General features: G+C 36.7%; 1 protein-coding gene across 3 annotated transcripts in view; it reads left to right on the forward strand.

The window, feature by feature from the left end:
* Nucleotides 1-22,377, forward strand: part of VPS8 (VPS8 subunit of CORVET complex) — a 288,065-nt gene that overhangs the window by 207,651 nt on the left and 58,037 nt on the right. The gene's annotated exons all lie outside the window — the stretch shown is intronic.

The raw sequence follows: 22,377 nt of genomic DNA on the forward strand, positions 1-22,377 counted from the left end.
ATCAAGCTGAGGTTGCCAGTCAACTTCCACCTGTTGCTTCCTACCCTCAGTAGATACTGAATACATTTGAAGCTTTTCACTGCCCTTGTAATGTGATCCTTCTGTCAAATAGCTTTTTTTTTTTAAATTTATTTATTTATTTTTGGCTGTGTTGGGTCTTTGTTTCTGTGTGAGGGCTTTCTCTAGTTGTGGCAAGCGGGGGCCACTCTTCATCGTGGTGCGTGGGCCTCTCACTATCGCGGTCTCTCCTGTTGCGGAGCACAGGCTCCAGACACGCAGGCTCAGTAGTTGTGGCTCACGGGCCTAGTTGCTCCACGGCATGTGGGATCTTCCCAGACCAGGGCTCAAACCCGTGTCCCCTGCATTAGCAGGCAGATTCTCAACCACTGCGCCACCAGGGAAGCCCCTAAATAGCTTTTTATTTCATCCTTTTCCAGGACTTGAGATGATTGACTTTTACTTCTTTAGTTACTGACTCTGACTCAACAGGATGCAACAGTTACCCTCAAAACTGTGGTTTGGTGGATAAAGTCTTTCTTCTTGCCTCTGTTAATCTCATTTCTGTTTTTCACAACTGGTGAAAAACAAAAATGTGACACATCAATTGCCTCCCAACAGGTCTGCACAGACATGATTGGAGTTATTCCCCCAGGAAGCCTGCTTTCCTTTGGAATAAGCATTTTATTCTTTGAAAGCAAATGAAAAGAAATAACTCAAATTTCTTTCTTTCTTTCCTTATCTCCACTCCCCCTCCACCTCAGGTTTACAGTAGCTCAATCTGAAATATAGGTCCAAAGAGTAGACCTTGAAAGTCTGATTTTCTGTTTTGCTTTTGCTATATATTACTCACAGATAAAATACATTTGAGAAGCTAATTTCAACTGAAGTTCTCATCATGCTATTATATTTTCTCAACAAATGTTATTCCAATAGAATAGAATAGAATAGGAGTAATTTTATCTTTGATTAATCTTTTATTAAATTTAGAGTAGCAAATAACTATCTTAATTGGCACTGATTAGCATTAGAAGAAATTAACTTGCTATTCATTTTAAAAATAATAATTCTTGGTCAACAGCAACTTGATATAAATTCAAAGAAGTATAATTGAAGATTTACTAGATTTTAGTTTTAACATTAGTATATTATTAACAGGGTTTAGAGTTCTTGAGAGATAGTAATAAGCTAACATAACACATTATTATGTGCCAGAAACATTCCACTTGTTATTCCTTTTAACACTTCAAAAACCAAGAGTATTTGGAGACTCATTAGAAAGTCTTATTATGTAGTGCTCGATATCTTTTCAGAATTAGATTTATCATCACTTATCAGTAAAGAGCCAGGTACATTAGTCCAGTATCAGAGTTTTTTGTTTTTTCAGTAAGAGGTAAATATCTGAAGAAGAAGGGGATTGGAAGTAAACATAGCTGCCTACTCATCCTTTAATAATCACAAAAGGAGAGAATTAAAAGAAATAAGCTGATATTTTCCCTGGTACTTGGAGTTGGTTTTATTTCTTGGTTTTTAGAATTGTCTAAGAAAATGTTTTGTCTTTGGGATAAATTTACAAATAAAGTCAGATGGAAGTATTTACAACTTCGAAGAAATTATTCAGTAAATGACATTTATGCTTACTGGTCATAATTTTCTGTTAACCATTAAGCATTGCTTAATGATTTTGGATTCCCACTATAAATTGGAGATTTGTTTTACATGCCATTTAGTGAAATAGGGACACTGGTATTAACGCCCTGTTTTCATTTGTCCATTTTTAAAGAGTATTAGCTCCCTGTTATGAATATGTTAGATTCAAATTAAATGCTAAAAAATGAGATTTCCATTTTTGGTGATAGCAGCATTTCTCAAAAGAGTATCTTCTAAATTAAACTTACAAATTAAATGAAGATTAATATGTCTCAGAAGTGCAGAGAGGTGATAAATAATCCTAATATAAATGAATCTGTTTGAGGAGATTATTGCCCATTTTCCAATAATCTTGTTATTATACCCTAGTATTAAGTGATTCATTACTTCAGCCAATATATAATGTATGCCTGCTTTGGACCAAACACTATTCTTGGTACCAAGTATACACTGGTGAACAACAACAAAAAAATAGTTCCTAACATCATGTAGCTTACTATCTAGTAAGAGAGCTAGACAGTAATTAAGTAAACAAACTATCAAACATATAATTTCAAATTGTGATAGGTATGTGAGTGCTATGAGGGGAAAGAATAGAATGTTATAGGAAGAATAACAGAAGGGAAACCTACTTTTTATTGGGTGGTCAGGGAATATCTATCTGCAGAGATGAAAATAAGACGCTACCAGCCCTGGGAAGAACATTCCAAGCAAAAGAGAACAGCAAGCACAGAGGAACTGAGGAGGGAAATGACTTGTTCAAGGAACTGAAAAAAGATCAGTCTGGAACATAGTGACTAAAGAGGAACATTGCAAGGAATGAGGTTTAAGAGGTAGGCAGGGCCAGATCCTTATTAGAATGTAAGACTCTGGTGAAGAGTTTAGTTTATATTCTTAAAGTAAGAATAAAAAGGATTTAAAACAAGGGAATTCATACCATCAATTGATTGTGATTGTGGAAAATGGATAGACAGCCACACCGCTATTACTGTCCAAGTCTTCACCTCTTTGCCAGACCAGCGTAACAATCAGATTCTTAAGATTCTATAAATTTGGTCACTTCCCTTTGATCCAGAAAACGCTTGTGTCCAAGGGACCGAAGGAAGACAATAGTACCAAGAAACTGTTTCCAGTCTCTATGTAGAACTAAAGCTTTGTTGGAAATATGGGCGAAGGGCATAAAAAAGTTTTGTTGTCCAATAAAATGTGAAAAAATGTTGAGCTTCACCAGTGATCAAAGAAACACCAGTTAAAATAGCAATATGATGACATTTTAAAAAACTTATTAAACTGGCAAATTTTTAAAAATACATATTAAACTGGCATACATTAAAAATACAAATGCAGGGACTTCCCTGGTGGCACAGTGGTTAAGAATCCACCTGCCAATGCAGGGGACACAGGTTCCAGCCCTGGTCCAGGAAGATCCCACATGCTGCGGAGCAGCTAAGCCGTTGTGACAACTACTGAGCCTATGGTCAACTAATCTATGACAAAGGAGGCAAGGATATACAATGGAGAAAAGACAGTCTCTTCAATAAGTGGTGCTGGGAAAACTGGACAGCTACATGTAAAAGAATGAAATTAGAACACTCCCTAACACCACACACAAAAATAAACTCAAAATGGATTAAAGACCTAAATGTAAGGCCAGACACTATAAAACTCTTAGAAGAAAACATGGGAAGAACACTCTTTGACATAAATCACAGCAAGATCTTTTTTGACCCACCTTCTAGAGTAATGGAAATAAAAACAAAAATAAACAAATGGGACCTAATGAAACTTAAAAGCTTTTGCACAGCAAAGGAAGCTATAGACAAGACTAAAAGACAACCCTCAGAATGGGAGAAAATATTTGCAAACGAATCAATGGGCAAAGGATTAATCTCCAAAATATAAAAACAGCTCATGCAGCTCAATATTAAAAAAAAAAAAAAACAACCCAGTCAAAAAATGGGCAGAAGACCTAAATAGACATTTCTCCAAAGAAGACATACAGATGGACAAGAGGCACATGAAAAGCTGCTCAACATCTCTAATTATTAGAGAAATGCAAATCAAAACTACAATGAGGTATCACCTCACACCAGTTAAAATGGGCATCGTCAGAGAATCTACAAACAACAAATGCTGGAGAGGGTGTGGAGAAAAGGGGACCCTCTTGCACTGTTGGCGGGAATGTAAATTGATACAGCCCGTGTGGAGAACAGTATGGAGGTTCCTTAAAAAACTAAAAATAGAATTACCATATGACCCAGCAATCCCAGTACTGGGCATATAGCCACAGAAAACCATAATTCAAAAAGACACATGAAAAAAAAAAAAAAAAAAAAAGACACATGCACCCCAATGTTCATTGCAGCACTATTTACAATAGCCAGGTCATGGAAGCAACCTACATGCTCATCGACAGACGAATGTATAAAGATAAGATAATGTATAAGAAGATGTGGTACCTATATACAGTGGAATATTAGCCATATAAAGGAACAAAGTTGGGTCATTTGTAGAGACGTGGATGGACCTAGAGACTGTCATATAGAGTGAAGTACGTCAAAAAGAGAAGAACAAACATCGTATATTAACACATATATGTGGAATCTAGAGAAATGGTACAAATGAACCGGTTTGCAAGACAGAAATAGAGACACAGATGTAGAAAACAAACGTATAGACACCAAGGGGGGAAATCGGGTGTGGGTCGTGGTGGGATGTATTGGGAGATTGGGATTGACATATATACACTAATATATATAAAATAGATAACTAATAAGAACCTGCCGTATAAAAAATAAATTTAAAGGAAAAAAAAAGAAAGGTATACCTACAGGGACTTCCATTTCACTAAGAGTCTTTTGGGGGAGAAATGGACAAAATATATAGAAGAATGGTTCTCAAGACATTGGACCTCAAGCCGTGAAAGAGAATAACCCTTGAGAGACAACAAACAAATGATATACTAAAATACTGCTGGAGGAAAGTTTCCAAGCCACTGCACAGGGAGGGAGAACCAAGGCAGAGCTCATCAGTATCTCTGATTTCGGACAGAGCAGGGAGTCCAGGGAAAACAAGGGCTAGAATTCACAGGACAGAGTATTGGACAGGAGAGAGCCACACAGAGAGAGGGCTTCAGAGATCTGCAGAAGGCAACCTTGAGTTGAGTACTGACCCACTCATGTTTGTGAGGAAATGACTCAAGGCCAGAAAAAGGAGCACCCAAAAGTATTAGAGGTAGCAGTGCCCCAAATTCATATAGAGCCAGGAATACTGAAACCTGGAAAATGTCATAATTCACAGGGCAGCATTGAGAGTACTAAGTAAGGGTTTGACCTCAATATTGGGGGAAAAGTTAACCCTAGACTAGCTGCTGTTTTGATCCCACATAACAAAACTTAAAAGCAAAATCTAAAGAGATCAAATTATTTCTATGTATTTTAACAACATCCCAGAACAAAGTTCAAGATTATGTTAAGGATTACAGGAATATCTAACCGAACAAAGTAGAATTCACAGTGCCTGGCATTTGATCAAATATTACAAGGCATGCAAAAAAGCAGGAAAATACAAGTCATAAAAAGGAGAAAAAAATCGATTACGTGACATTTTGGAACAGGCAAGTTATGGAGACAGTAAGAAGATCATTGGTTGCCAGGGGTGGTCGGGGGGAAGGATGAAGAAACAGAACAGAAGATTTTTTAGTGTGGTGAAAATATTCTGTATGATACTATTGATATAATGATGGATATATGTCATTATGCCTTTGTCCAAATCCATAGAATGTGCAATGCCAAGGGTGAACCCTAATGTAAACTATGGCCTTTGGGTGATAATGATGTGTCAATGTAATGTGTCATCAGTTATAGCAAATGTACCACTCTGGTGGGAGATGTTGATAATAGGGGAAGCTATACATCTGTGGAAGCATGGCACATATGTAGTATCTCTGTACCTTCCTCTCAATTTTGCTATGAACCTAAAACTGCTCTTAAAAAAATAGTCTTAAAAAAACAATCCCCTGCCTTCCCTTTGTGCTCTACAACCAAAAGAAAGAAACTCCTACTACGGAATGTATCTACTATGTACGTACAACTGTGCTATAGATTGGAATATTAGCTGAAGTTAATGGCAGAGAATGACAGTGTAAACTAATAAGAGCATTAGATAAATCTTATTAAGTAATGAGTATTCTCATGAAGAAAGAAGATAGGATGTCACAAGGCTTGGGCTCTAGAACTGACCTCTGCCTTATTACATGAGCTTGAGAAAGTAATTAACTCTCCCCTCTCTCCCTCCATCCCTTCCTTCTTTCCACCAGGATGAAAACATAAATCTTTTTTAGTGTCTCATTGAGGCATGGTGAAAACGGTATGTAGGTCTGTGCAGACCTACTAGAGAATGGACTTGAGGACACAGGGAGGGGGAAGGGTAAGCTGGGACAAAGTGAGAGAGTGGCATGGACATATACACACTACCAAATGTAAAGTAGATAACTAGTGGGAAGCAGCTGCATAGCACAGGGAGATCAGCTTGGTGCTTTGTGACCACCTAGAGGGGTGGGATAGGTAGGGTGGGAGGGAGGGAGACACAAGAGGGAAGAGATATGGGGATATATGTATATGTATAGCTGATTCACTTTGTTATAAAGCAGAAACTAACACACCATTGTAAAGTGATTATACTCCAATAAAGATGTTTAAATAAATAAATAAATTTTAAAAAGCAGCCATAAAAAAAGATCACTTTGACTAAATCCCAGATTTTTCACACTAGCACACAATGCCATTCATTTAATTTTTTTTCAGTTTCTGTTTTCATGTCTTCTACTCACAAGTTATAAGAAAGGATATATTAAAATTAACTTATGAATTAAAAAAAAAAACAATCCATTGAAACAGACCCAGAAATGGCACATATGATAGGATTAGTAGATAAGAACATTAAAACAGTTATTATAATTATATTGCATATGTTCAAGAAGCTAGAGGAAAGATTGAACATAAGAGCCAACCAAACATCTAGAGATTAAACCTACAATGTATGAGATGAAGAACACACTAGATGGGATTAACGGCATAAGGACATTGCAGAAGAAAGGATTAGTGAACTTGACTGTATAGCAGTAGAAACTATCCCAAATCAAACATACACTGAAAAGAAATGAATGACTGTGAACTACAGAACAACTTCAACTAGCAAAATATACATGTAATTGGAGTTCTGGAAGAAGTAGGGGAAGGGATAGAACAGAAAAACTATTTGAAGAAACTTAATACAGAGTTCCAGTTTCAATAAGGGCAGGGCAGCCTGTGTTGGACGACCCTTCTGCCAGTAACAATTATATAGACAAAGTATTGTTTAGAGAGCAACCAGAAGCAGGCAGAAACTTTAGAGAACACGAACCTTGAAATAAGGGAAGCAAACTAGAGGAGCTCTACACTTAACGAGTTTTTTTTCCTTTATCGCACATTTCAGTTTGCCTTGGACAACTGGAGAAAAAGAGCTTATAGTAGTATTCTTATTGGATGAAGAAACAGAGTTCAAGACTACCAAAGCAGTTGTAAATTGAGAGAGGCCATCTCAAGGAAGGAAGCCAGGGAGGAGGGAGCTCTAAATTCTTTTTACAGGTTTCTAAGTTGCACATACACAAACAATGCTTCAAGAAACCATGCAGAAAGTAGCATCAGGAGGACTAAAGCGCTGAGCAGAGATATCAGCAAGTGCATAGTGCTGAATTTGAGTGCAAGCCCTGTCAAATTTGAGGGAATGATAAACATCTCAGGTTTTGTATTGAAACTGCAGAAGGACCATGCCTTAGGACTAAGGGCCACCCTAAGACTAAGGGCAAAAGTAAAATAAATCCTTTCTAACAAAGCCAAAGGCCAAACTATTATAGGATCAGTAGGAAGAAGGAAAATATAACCTAAAATCAAGAGAAAAACATCAATAGAAGCAGATCTATGGATGACCTAGATATTAGAATTGGGAATCAAGGACTTTAAAATAGAAATTATAAATAAATTAAAGGATTTAGAGGAAAAAGATCAGCAGAATGATTGGATACATAGGGAAATCTCAGCAGATAAATGGAAACTATAAAATAAAACCAAATGTAAATTCTAGAGTTAAAAAAATAAGATGAAAATTTCATTAGGTATCAACAGCATTTTTAACAGAGACAAATGTTATCTGTATATTTGGAGACAGTTCAATAGAAATAATCCTAATGGAAGCACAGAGACTAAAAGGGTTGAAAATAAGTGAAGAAAGCTCTCAGTAACCTGTGAAACGATATCAAGAAGTCCTAATGTATGTATCACTGGCAAGGAGAGAGAGAGAAGTGGAGGGGGGGACTGAAAGTTTCCCACATTTGGTGAAAAGCATTAACCCGTATGTCCAAAAACTCAGCAAACTGCTAGTGGGATAAGTACAAAGAAAACCACACTCAGACACATCTTGGTCAAACTGCCAAAACCAAAGATAAAGAGGAAATCTTAAAAGCAGCCAAAGATAAGACAATAATAAGAATGACTGATTTCTCATAAAAAGGAGGTGGGGAGGAGAGGCCAAGTGACAATAAACGGCATCTTTAAAGTACTAAAGAATGGTAATACGGTGCTTATATTGTATGTTATATAACATTCCCAGTGGGGTCTAGCGCAGCATCCCATAATCAAATGCTTACGTGGGATAAATAAAGACTATAAATAGCCTCACTTCAGGTCAGGTTTTGATGCAGATAACGTTTGGTGCCAAAAGTTTTTAAAAAGTACTTTTGATTTCAGAGCTTTTTGGATTTTAGAATTATAATAAAAGGATTTGTGGATATATTTTACTTGTCAGGAGGAGAACTGGCAATATATATTTATAAATGTCTACACTCTTAGAAGTAGGGACTTAGAAGAATCTGTGCAATGAAAGTAACACATGAAGAGTGTATACCGAGTATTACACAAGGATGTTTATGACAGCATTTTTTAAATACTTAAAAAAATTGAAAACAACCTAAATGTCCCAATAGTTTCCTAATACTTGGTTAAATTAGTTATGGTATAGGTATACAATGAATTGACTGCTTTATAGCCATGAAAAAGCATGTTGTCAGAGAACATTGATATGGTGAAATAAACTCTCAATATGTTACATGAAAAGATCACAAAGCTGTGTGATTCCAAATGTTAATAGTAGTTATTGCTGTGTGGTTGGATTGTCATTTTTATTTGCTTTATTTTGCGCTTTTGTATTTCTAAATTTCCATTCATGAACAGTATTCCTTTGGTAATCAGAAAAATCAAGGCTTGTTTTTAAAAAAGCAAGGTGATAAGAAAGATATTCCTATTGCTATTAAACTTCAGATCAGATTGCTTCTCTAAGTTAGGAATCACTTTATTAACAAAGATCACAAAAGTTTAGCATTATTAAGGCCTTGGCTTAATATATCATCCATATCCCGAGATCTAGTGTTCTGCACACCTGGATTTAAAGTGTCTTTTAAGTTGCATTGCCTGAGGCATTTCCAGAAGGAATCCTTTTAAACGAAAAATAAGACCTTTCGTAAGTGATGCTGAACCATTTCTGTTACCACTTCAAACACTCTCTGACTTAATCTCCAGAGAACAGCGTTCTCAGATAAATTGTCCAGCACCACGTCTAGTTTTTGGCTTGTTTTAAAAAGTCTGTAGATCCTTTTATGAGTTCATTTTTTTTTTAAGCTTAAATATCTACTTTGCTTTGAAATCTATTTTCTCCCTTTTCAAAAAGAGCATACCAGGAGTTAAAATTGGATCACATTCAGCAAACTACGTCATACATCTGGAGTAAATTCCAGAGTATTAATGTCATTGTATGTTAAAGGAAAGACTTTCAAGTCTAATTTTTGCAGACCTGCTAAATCTTAAAGGACAGTCTGGATAGCCAGCAGTTTGATCCCTGAGCTGAGGTATGTTTTCTAAAGTTATTCTGAAAGTCAGAGGGGAAAGGCATAAAAGACTGCAACATGGTCCTGTTTGAATGGATTGATGCCACAGTGATAGGAAATGTCTTTATCATTATATACTGTAGGCTGTTAGAATTAAACTGTTAGAATTGGAACAGGCTTGAGAACTTGAGTCCAGTTGCTCTCCCAGTACTCATATCTCTTCTACATCATTGTAGATAGATAGTATCTAGTATCTATTGAGCTACATGTAATAATTATTTTTCCTTATAAGTTAATAAGTAGATATTCTGATTTCATATCTTAGTCTCTGTGTACTTAATATTTGCTAGAATTCACTGCTGAAACCATGTGAACTTGGAGTTTTCTTTGTGAGAAGCTTTGATAAAAAATTCAATTTCTTTAATAAATATAGGGCTATTCATATTTTCTTTTTGATCTTGGGTCCATTTTTATAAGTTGTTTTTAAGGAAGTATCATTTTCATTTATCAAATTTATTGGCATGAAATTATTCTTAATAGGCTCCTACTGCCTTTTTTTCTTTCTTTTTTTTCAACATATTTATTGGAGTATAACTGCTTTACAATGGTGTGTTAGTTTCTGCTGTATAACAAAGTGAATCAGCTATACATATACATATATCCCCATATACCCTCCCTCATGTGTCTTCCTCCCGCCCTCCCTATCCCACCCCTCTAGGTGGTCACAGAGCACCGAACTGATCTCCTTGTGCTATGCGGCTGCTTCCTACTAGCTATCTGTTTTACATTTGGTAGTGTATATATGTCCATGCCACTCTCTCACTTCATCCCAGCTTACCCTTCCCCCTCCCCATGTCCTCAAGTCCATTCTGTACTTCTGCATCTTTATTCCTGTCCTGCCCCTAGATTCTTCAGAAACTTTTTTTTTCTTAGATTCCATATATATGTGTTAGCATACGGTATTTGTTTTTCTCTTTCTGACTTACCTCACTCCGCATGACAGACTCTAGGTCCATCCACCTCACTACAAATAACTTAATTTTGTTTCTTTTTATGGCTGAGTAATATTCCATTGTATTTATGTGCCACATCTTCTTTATCCATTCATCTGTCAATGGACATTCAAGTTGGTTCCATGTCCTGGCTATTGTAAATAGTGCTGCAGTGAACACTGGGGTGCATGTCTCTTTTTTATTATTATCATTATTATTATTTTTTAACATCTTTATTGGAGTATAGTTGCTTTACATTGGTGTGTTGGTTTCTGCTTTATAACAAAGTGAATCAGCTATACATATACATATATCCCCATATCTCCTCCCTCTTGCGTCTCCCTCCCACCCTCCCTATCCCACCCCTCTAGGTGGTCACAAAGCACTGAGCTGATCTCCCTGTGCTATGCGGCTGCTTCCCACTAGCTGTTTTATATTTGGTAGTATATATATGTCCATGCCACTCTCTCACTTCATCCCAGCTTACCCTTCCCCTCCCCTTCTCCTCAAATCCATTCTCTAGTAGGTCGCATCTTTATTCCCATCCTGCCCCTAGGTTCTTCATGACCATTTTTTTTTTCTTAGATTCCATATATATGTGTTAGCATACAGTATTTGTTTTTCTCTTTCTGACTTACTTCACTCTGTATGACAGACTCTAGGTCCATCCACCTCACTACAAATAACTCAATTTCGTTTCTTTTTATGGCTGAGTAATATTCCATTGTATAGATGTGCTACATCTTCTTTACCCATTCATCTGTCGATGGACACTTAGGTTGCTTCCATGTCCTGGCTATTGTAAATAGAGCTGCAGTGAACATTGTGGTACATGACTCTTTTTGAATTATGGTTTCCTCAGGGTATATGCCCAGTAGTGGGATTGCTGGGTCGTATGGTAGTTCTATTTTTAGTTTTTTAAGGAACCTCCATACTGTTCTCCATAGTGGCTGTATCAATTTACATTCTCACCAACAGTGCAAGGGGGTTCCCTTTTCTCCACACCCTCTCCAGCATTTATTGTTTGTAGCTTTTTTGATGATGGCCATTCTGACTGGTGTGAGGTGATATCTCATTGTAGTTTTGATTTGCATTTCTCTAATGATTAATGATGTTGAGCATTCTTTCATGTGTTTGTTGTCAATCTGTATATCTCCTTTGGAGAAATGTCTGTTTAGATCTTCTGCCCATTTTTTGATTGGGTTGTTTGTTTTCTTGATATTCAGCTGCATGAGCTGCCTGTAAATTTTGGAGATTCATCCTTTGTCAGTTGCTTCATTTGCAAATATTTTCTCCCATTCTGAGGGTTGCCTTTTTGTCTTGTTTATACTTTCCTTTGCTGTGCAAAAGCTTTTAAGTTTCATTAGGTCCCATTTGTTTATTTTTGTTTTTATTTCCATTTCTCTAGGAGGTGGGTGAAAAAGGATCCTGCGGTGATTTATGTCATAGAGTGTTCTGCCTATGTTTTCCTCTAAGAGTTTTATAGTGTCTGGCCTTACATTTAGGTTTTTAATCCATTTTATTTTTGTATATGGTGTTAGGGAGTGTTCTAATTTCATTCTTTTTCATGTAGCTGTCCAGTTTTCCCAGCACCACTTATTGAAGAGGCTGTCTTTTCTCCATTGTATATTCTTGCCTCCTTTATCAAAGATAAGGTGACCATATGTGCATGGGTTTATCTCTGGGCTTTCTATCCTGTTCCATTGATCTATATTTCTGTTTTTGTGCCAGTACCATACTGTCTTGATTACTGTACCTTTGTAGTATAGTCTGAAGTCAGGGAGCCTGATTGCTCCAGCTCCGTTTTTCTTTCTCAAGATCGCTTTGGCTATTCGGGGTCTTTTGTGTTTCCATACAAACTGTGAAATTTTTTGTTCTAGTTCTGTGAAAAATGCCATTGGTAGTTTGATAGGGATTGCATTGAATCTGTAGATTGCTTTGGATAGTATAGTCATTTTCACAATGTTGATTCTTCCGATCCAAGAACATGGTATATCTCTCCATCTATTTGTATCATCTTTAATTTTTTTCATCAGTGTCATAGTTTTCTGCATACAGGAGTTTTGTCTCCTTAGGTAGGTTTATTCCTAGGTATTTTATTCTTTTTGTTGCAGTGGTAAATGGTAGTGTTTCCTTAATTTCACATTCAGATTTTTCATCATTAGTGTATAGGAATGCAAGAGATTTCTGTGCATTAATTTTTCTACTTTACCAAATTCATTGATTAGCGCTAGTAGTTTTCTGGTAGCATCTTTAGGATTCTCTATGTGTAGTATCATGTCATCTGCAGACAGTGACAGCTTTACTGCTTTTCCGATTTGGATTCCTTTTATTTCTGTTTCCCTCTGATTGCTGTGGCTAAAACTTCCAAAACAATGTTGAATAATAATGATGAGAGTGGGCAACCAAGTCTTGTTCCTGATCTTAGTGGAAATGGTTTCAGTTTTTCACCATTGAGGACGATGTTGGCTGTGGGTTTGTCATATATGGCCTTTATTATGTTGAGGTAAGTTCCCTCTATGCCTTCTTACTGGAGGGTTTTTATCATAAATGGGTGTTGAATTTTGTCGAAAGCTTTTTCTGCATCTATTGAGATGATCATATGGTTTTTATTCTTCAGTTTGTTAATATGGTGTATCACATTGATTGATTTGTGTATATTGAAGAATCCTTGCATTCCTGGGATAAACCCCACTTGATCATGGTGTATGATCCTTTTAATGTGCTGTTGGATTCTGTTTGCTAGCATTTGTTGAGGGGTTTTGCATCTGTGTTCATCAGTGATACTGGCCTGTAGTTTTCTTTCTTTGTGACATATTTGTCTAGTTTTTGTATCAGGGTGATGGTGGCCTCATAGAATGAGTTGGGGAGTGTTCCTCCCTCTGCTATATTTTGGAAGAGTTTGAAAAGGATAGGTGTTAGCTCTTCTCTAAATGTTTTATAGATTTCGCCTGTGAAACCATCTGGTCATGGGCTTTTGTTTGTTGGAAGATTTTTAATCACAGTTTCAATTTCAGTGCTTGTGATTGGTCTGTTTTTATTTTCTATTTCTTCCTGGTTCAGACTCGGAAGGTTGTGCTTTTCTAAGAATTTGTCCATTTCTTCCAGGTTGTCCATTTTATTGGCATATAGTTGCTTGTAGTAATCTCTCATGATCCTTTGTATTTCTGCAGTGTCAGTTGTTACTTCTCCTTTTTCATTTCTAATTCTATTGATTTGAATCTTCTCCCTTTTTTTCTTGATGAGTCTGACTAATGGTTTATCAATTTTGTTTATCTTCTCAAAGAACCAGCTTTTAGTTTTATTGATCTTTCTTATTGTTTACTTCATTTCTTTTTCATTTATTTCTGATCTGATCTTTATGATTTCTTTCCTTCTGCTAGCTTTGGGGTTTTTTTGCTCTTCTTTCTCTAATTGCTTTAGGTGCAAGGTTAGGTTGTTTATTTGAGATGTTTCCTGTTTCTTGATGTAGGCTTGTATTGCTATCAACTTCCCTCTTAGAACTGCTTTTGCTGCATCCCATAGGTTTTGGGTCGTCATGTCTCCATTGTCATTTGTTTCTAGGTATTTTTTGATTTCCCCTTTGATTTCTTCAGTGATCACTTCGTTATTAAGTAGTGTATTGTGTAGCCTCCATGTGTTTGTATTTTTTACAGATCTTTTCCTGTAATTGATATCTAGTCTCATAGTGTTGTGGTCGGAAAAGATACCTGATACGATTTCAATTTTCTTAAATTTACCAAAGCTTGATTTGTGACCCAAGATATGATCTATCCTGGAGAATGTTCCATGAGCACTTGAGAAAAATGTGTATTCTGTTGTTTTTGGGTGGAATGTCCTATAAATATCAATTAAGTCCATCTTGTTTAATGTATCATTTAAAGTTTGTGTTTCCTTATTTATTTTCATTTTGGATGATCTGTCCATTGGTGAAAGTGGGGTGTTAAAGTCCCCTACTATGATTGTGTTACTGTCGATTTCCCCTTTTATGGCTGTTAGTATTTGCCTTATGTATTGAGGTGCTCCTATGTTGGGTGCATAGATATTTACAATTGTTATATCTTCTTCTTGGATTGATCCCTTGATCATTATGTAGTGTCTTTCTTTGTCTCTTGTAATAGTCTTTATTTTAACGTCTATTTTGTTTGATATGAGAATTGCTACTCCAGCTTTCTTTTGATTTTCATTTGCATGGAATATCATTTTCCATCCCCTCACTTTCAGTCTGTATGTGTCCCTAGGTCTGAAGTGGCTCTCTTGTAGACAGCATATGTACAGGTCTTGTTTTTGTATCCATTCGCCAGTCTGTGTCTTTTGGTTGGAGCATTTAAACCATTTACATTTAAGGTAATTATCGATATGTGTGTTCCTATTCCCATTTTCTTAATTGTTTTGGGTTTGTTATTGTAGGTCTTTTCCTTCTCTTGTGTTCCCTGCCTAGAGAAGTTCCTTTAGCATTTGCTGTAAAGCTGGTTTGGTGGTGCTGAATTCTCTTAGCTTTTGCTTGTGTGTAAAGGTTTTAATTTCTCTGTCGAATCTGAATGAGATTCTTGCTGGGTAGAGTAATCTTGGTTGTAGGTTTTTCCCTTTCATCTCTTTAAATATGTCCTGCCACTCCCTTTTGGCTTGCAGAGTTTCTGCTGACAGATCAGCTGTTAACATTATGAGGATTCCTTTGTATGTTATTTGTTGTTTTTCCCTTGCTGCTTTTTTTTTTTAAATTTTATTTATTTATTTATTTATTTATATTTATTTTTGGCTGTGTTGGGTCTTCGTTTCTGTGCGAGGGCTTTCTCTAGTCATGGCAAGCGGGGGCCACTTTTCATTGCGGTGCACAGGCCTCTCACTATCGTGGCCTCTCTTGTTGCGGAGCACAGGCTCCAGACACGCAGGCTCAGTAATTGTGGCTCACGGGCCCAGTTGCTCCGTGGCATGTAGGATCTTCCCAGACCAGGGCTGGAACCTGTGTCCCCTGCATTAGCAGGCAGATTCTCAACCACTGTGCCACCAGGGAAGCCTTTCCTTGCTGCTTTTAATATTTTTTCTTTGTATTTAATTTTTGATAGTTTGATATATATGTGTCTTGGCGTGTTTCTCCTTGGATTTATCCTGTATGGGACTCTCTGCACTTCCTGGACTTGATTAATTATTTCGTTTCCCATATTAGGGAAGTTTTCAATTGTAATCTCTTCAAATATTTTCTCAGTCTCTTCCTTTTTCTCTTCTTCTTCTGGGACCCCTATAATTCGAATGTTGGTGCATTTAATGTTGTCCCAGAGGTCTCTGAGACTATCCTCAATTCTTTTCATTCTTTTTTCTTTATTCTGCTCTGCAGTAGTTATTTCCACTATTTTGTCTTCCAGGTCACTTATCCATTCTTCTGCCTCAGTTATTCTGCTATTGTTTCCTTCTAGAGCATTTTTAATTTCCTTTATTGTGTTGTTCATCATTGTTTGTTTGCTCGTTAGTTTTTCCAGGTCCTTGTTAAAAGTTTCTTGTATTTTCTCCATTCCATTTCCAAGATTTTGGATCATCTTTACTATCATTATTCTGAAATCTTTTTCAGGTAGACTGCCTATTTCCTCTTCATTTGTTTGGTCTGGTGGGTTTTTACCTTGCTCCTTCATCTGCTGTGTGTTTTTCTCTCTTCTCATTTTGCTTAACTTACTGTGTTTGGGGTCTCCTTTTCACAGGCTGCAGGTTTGTAGTTACTGTTGTTTTTGGTGTCTGCCCCCAGTGGGTAAGGTTGGTTCAGTAGGTTGTGTAGCCTTCCTGGTGGAGGAGGTTAAAGGAGAAGCTGATTAGGGCGCTCTGGCTCACGCAGGCCAGGGGGAGGAATGGGTACGGACTGCAGGGTGAGCCTGAGGCTGCAGAGGCCAGCGTGACATTGCAGCAGTCTGAGGCATGCCATGTAGCACACTGTTTTGATTACTGTAGCTCTGTAGTAAGTTTCAAAATCAGGAAATGTGAGACCTCCAAATTTTTTCTTTTTTAAGATTGTTTTTGCTACTCAGGGTCCCTTGAGATTGCATATAAATTTTACGTTGGATTTTTCTATTTCTGCATAAAATGCCATTGCAGTTGATAGGGATTGCATTGAATCTATAGGTTACTTTGGGTAGTATGGACATCTTCACAATATTTAGTCTTCCTATCCATGAACACAGGGTGTTTTTCTATTTATCTTCATCTTCTTTAATTTCTTTCAGCAATATTTTGTAGTTTTCAGTGTGTAAGTCTTTTGCCTCCTTACTTATGTTTATTCCTAAATATTTTATTCTTCTTGGTGCTGTAGTAAATAGATTTGTTTTCTTAATTTACTTTTTGGGTTATTTGTTGTTGGTTTATCAGAACACCACTGATTTTTGTACTTTTTTTATATCCTGCTACTTTGCTTAATTTGTTTATTAGTTCTAATACCTTTTTCTGTGGAATATAAATTTAGAGTTTTCTACATATAAGAGCATACCATCTGTAAACAGAGATAGTTTTACTTGGTTTTTTTCCCACTTTAATGCCTTTTATTCTTCTTGCTGAATTGCTCTGGCTAGGACTCCCAACACTATGTTGAATAGAATTAGTAAAAGCAGGCATTCTTGTCTTATTTCTGATCTTAGAGGAAATGCTTTCAGTCTTTCTCCATTGAGTATGATGTAAGCTGCTTTTTTAAATATAGGCTTTATGTTAATGTAGTTTCCTTCTAATTCTAGTTTGTTGAGTGTTTTTATCATGAAAAGGTGCTGAGTTTTGCCGGATGATTTTTTCTGAATCAGTTAATATGATCATGCAGTTTTTCCCCTTAATTCTGTTAATGTGGTATATTTCATTTATTTATTTGTGTATGTTGAACCCTCCTTGCATCCCATGAATCCCACTTGATCATGATACATGAACCTTATAATGTGCTATTGAATTCAGTTTGCTAGTATTTTGTTGTTGATTTTTCCATCTGTATTCATCAGGGATATTTCTCAGGTTAATGCTGACCTCCTAATGAGTTCCCTCCTCTTCAGTTTTTTGGGAGACTTGGAGAAGGATTGGCATTAATTCTCCTTCAAATGTTTGGTAGAATTCACCAATAAAACTATCTGGTCCTGGGCTTTTCTTTGTTGGGAAGTTTTTTATTACTGGTTCAGTTTTCTTAATAGTGTTTGGCCTATTCAGATCTTGTTTCTTCATGATTATGAGTGTTTTTAAAAAGGATCTAATTTCCTTTTGATTTCTTCTTTGATCCAAGTGTTATTTGGAAGTGTGTAAGTTCCTAAATATTTGAGAATTTTTCCAGAAATCTTTCTGTTATTGATATCTAATTTATTTCTATTATAGTCAGAGAACATTCTTTGTATGACTTGAATTCTTCGAAATTAATTGAAAATTGTTATTGCCAGAAGATAATCTATGTTGGTAAATGGTCCAGGCATACCTCATTTAATTGTGCTTTTCTTTATTGCACTTTGCAGATATTGCACTTTTTTTTTACAAATTGAAGGTTTGTGGCAACCTTGCATCAAGCGAGTCTTTTGGCACCATTTTTCCAACATCATTTGCTTATTTTGCATCTCTGTGCCACATTTTGGTTATTCTTGCAGTATTTCAAACTTTTTATTATTATTTGCATGGTGATCTGTGATCAGTGATCTTTGGTGTTACTATTGTAATTGTTTGGGGTGCCACAAACTGCAGTCACGTAAGATGGCAAACTTAATCGATAAATGTGTGTGTTCTGACTGTTCCACCTACCAGCTGTTCCCCTGTCTCTTTCCCTCTCCTTGGGCCTCCCTATTCCCTGAGAAACAATAATTTTGAAGTTAGACCAGTTGATAACCCTACAGTGGCCTCTAAGTGTTCAAGTGAAAGGAAGAGTCACACATCTCTCACTTTAAATCAGAAGCTAGAAATGATTAAGCTTAGTGAGAAAGTCTTGTCAAAAGCCAAGATAGGTCAGAAGCTAGGCCTCTTGTGCCAAACAGTTATCCAGGTTGTGAATAAAAAGTAAAAGTTCTTAAAGGAAATTAAAAGCGCTACTTCAGTGAACATACAAATGATAAGAAAGCAAAATAGCCTTATGGTTCATGTGGAGAAAGTTTTAGTGGTCTGGATAGAAGATCAAATCAGCCATAAAATTCCCTTAAGCCAAAGCTTAATCCAGAGCAAGGTGCTAGTTGTCTTCAATTCTGTGAAGGCTGAGAGAGGTGAGGAAGCTGAAGTAGAAAAGTTTGAATTTAGCAGAGGTTGGTTCATGAAGTGTAAGGAAAGAAGCCATAATGTAAGAGTGTAAGGTGAAGCAGAAAGTGCTGGTGTAGAAGCAGCAGCAAGTTATTCAGAAGATCTAGCTAAGGTAATTTTTCAACATAGACAAAAACAGCCTTAATATTAGAAGAAGATGCCTTGCCTTCTAGGACTTTCATAGCTAGAAAGGAGAAGTCAGTGCCTAGCTTCAAAGGACAGGCTGACTCTCTTGTTAGGGGCTAATGCAGCTGGTGACTTTAAGATGAAGCCATTGCTCATTTACCATTCCAAAAATCCTGGGGCCCTTAAGAATTATGCTAAATCTGCTCTGCCTGTGTTCTATAAATGGAACAAATCCTGGATAGCAGCACATCTGCTTACAACATGGTTTACTGAATATTTTAAGCCCATTGTTGAGACATACTGCTCAGAAAAAAAGTTTCCTTTGAAAAATATTACTGCTCACTGACAATGCACCTGGTCACCTAAGGACTCTGATGGAGATGTACAACAAGATGAATGTTGTTTTCATGCCTGCTAATGCAATATCCATTCTGCAGCCCATGGATCAAGGAGTAATTTTGACTTTTAAGTCTTATTATGCAAGAAATACATTTCATAAGGCTATAGCCGCCAAAGGTAGTGATTCCACTGATGGATCTGAGCAAAGTCAATTGAAAACATTCTGGAAAGGATGCACCATTCTAGATGCCATTAAGAACATTGGTGATTTATGAGAAGAAGTTAAAATATCAACATTAACAGGAGTTGGGAAGAAGTTGATTCCAGCCCTCATGGATAACTTGGAGGGGTTCAAGACTTCAGTGGAGGAAGTAACTGCAGATGTGTTGGAAATAGCAAGAGAAGTAGAAGTGAAGCCTGAAGATGTGACTGAGTTGCTGCAATCTCATGATAAAACTTGAACAGATGAGGAGTTGCTTCTTATGAATGAACAAAGAAAGTGGTTTCTTGAGGTGGAATCTACTCCTGGTGAAATGCTGTGAAGATTGTTGAAATGACAACAAAGGATTTATATTACATAAACATATAAAGCAGCAACAAGGTTTGAGGGGATTGACTCCAATTTTGAAAGAAGTTCTACTGTGGATAAAATGCTTTCAAACAGCATTGCGTGTTACAGAGAAATCGTTCGTGAAAGGAAGAGTCAGTTGATGGGGCAAAGTTCATCGTTGCCTTATTTTAAGAAACTGCCTCAGCCACCCCAGCCTTCAGCAGCCACCACCTGATCAGTCAGCAGCCATCACCATGGAGGCAAGACCCTCCACCAGCCAAAAAATTATGACTTGCTGAAGGCTCACATGATAGTTAGCACTTTTTAGCAATAATGTATTTTTTAATTAAGGTATGTACATTGTTTCTTTAGACACAATGCTCCTTAATAGACTACAGTATAGTGTAAACAACTTTTTTATACATCGGGAAACCAGAAAGTTTGTGTGACTTGCTTTATTGCAGTATTCACTTTAATGCAGTGGTCTGGAACTGAATTCGTAATATCTCTGAGGTATACCTGTACTTGAAAAGAATATGTATGTATTCTGCCTTTGTTGGGTGGAGGGTTCTGTCAATGTCCATATTCTATATCCTTCCTTTTTTAGTTTTTAAATTGAGATGTAATTGACATATGATATTGTGTAGTTTGAGGTGTTCCATGTGTTGGTTTGATACATTTATGTATTGCAGTATGATTACCACGATAGCCTTAGCTAACACCTTTATCATGTCAATAATTATCATTTCTTTTTTTGTGTAGAGAACAGTGAAGATCTAGTCTCTTAGCACCTTTGAAGTTTATGATACAGTATTGTTGACTGTGATCACTATGTTGTACCTTACATCTTCAGAACTTATTTCTCTACTAGTTGCAAGGTTATATACCCTTAAACAGCATCCCCCCAACTACCCCCATCTCGCAGCCCCTGGTAACCACCATTCTACTCTGTTTTTACGAGTTCAGTTTTTCTAAATTCCACATATGAGTGCTGCATACAGCATTTGTCCTTCTCTGTCTGATTTCTCTCACTTAGCATCCTTGAGGATGTCCTCAAGGTCCATCCATGTTGTTGCAGATGGCAAGATTTCCTTCTTTTATGGGTGAATAATATTTCTGTGTGTGTGTGTGTGTGTGTGTGTGTGTCTGTGTATATATTATCACATCTTCTTTATCTGTTCATCTTCTGATGGGTGCTTAGGTTGTTTCCATATCTTGGCTATTCTAAATAATGCTGCACTGAACACTGGTGGGCAGATATCTCTTCAAGATACTGATTTCAATTCCTTCTGGTATATACCCAGCTGTGGGATTGCTGGATGATATGGTAGTTCAGTTTTTTAAATTTTTTGAGGAACCGCCATATTGTTTTCCATAATAGCTGTACCCATCTACATTCCCACCAACAATATGTAAGGTTTCCCTTTCTCTACATCCTCACTAACATTTGTTATCTCTTGTCTTTTTTTTAATAAAAGCCATCCTAACTGGTGTGAGGTGATACATCATTGTAGTTGTGATTTGCCTTTCCCTGATAAGTGATGTTGAGCATCTTTTCATGTACCTGTTATTCTTTTGTATATCTTCTTTGGAAAAATGTCTGTTCAGATCCTTTGCCCATTTTTTAAATTGAGTATATCCTTTCTAATCTTCATATTTGTTCTTTCATTTTTGAGAGCGATATGGAAATCTCTGACTGTAAAATCTGTTTTTCCTTGCATTTCTATCAGTTTTATGTACTTTTTAAAATTACTATTTATTGGAGTATAGTTGCTTTACAATGTTGTGTTACTTTCTTCTGTACAGCAAAGTGAATCAGTTATATGTATACATATATCCCCTCTTTTTTGGATTTCCTTCCCATTTAGTTCACCACAGAGCATTGAGTAGAGTTCCCTGTGCTATACAGTAGGTTCTCATTCGTTATCTATTTTATACATAGTAGTGTATATATGTCAATCCCAATCTCCCAATTCATCCTACTCCCTCCTTCCCCCCTTGGTATCCGTAAGTTTGTTCTCTACATCTGTGTCTCTATTTCTGCTTTGCAAATAAGTTCACCTGTACCATTTTCTAGATTCCACATATGAGTGATATTATACGGTATTTGTTTTTCTCTTTCTGACTTACTTCACTCTGTATGACAGTCTCTAGGTCCATCCACATCTCTGCAAATGGCACAATTTCGTTCCTTTTTATGGCTGAGTAATATATGTACCACATCTTCTTTATCTATTCCTCTGTTGATGGACACTTAGGATTAAGCTATTAGATGTGTAGACGTTTAGGATTGTTACGTCCTCCTGATGAATTGATTCCTTTATCATTATGCAATAATATATCCCTGGCAATAGTCTTTGCTCTGAAATCTAGTACTATCATGGTATATTTTTCCAGTCTTTTTGCTTTTAATCTATTTGTGCCTTTATATTTAAAGTATGTTTCTTGCAGGCAGCTTGTAGTTGGGTCTTGCTCTTTTATCTGACAGTCTCTTTCAACCTTTCCTATATTTGAAGATCTTCCTATACCATCAGTCTTCTCTTCTTAGGGCTAAACATCCTTTTATTATGGTTTGGCTG

Source organism: Balaenoptera ricei, chromosome 4 (genome assembly GCF_028023285.1).
Source record: "Balaenoptera ricei isolate mBalRic1 chromosome 4, mBalRic1.hap2, whole genome shotgun sequence".
NCBI lineage: Eukaryota > Metazoa > Chordata > Mammalia > Artiodactyla > Balaenopteridae > Balaenoptera > Balaenoptera ricei.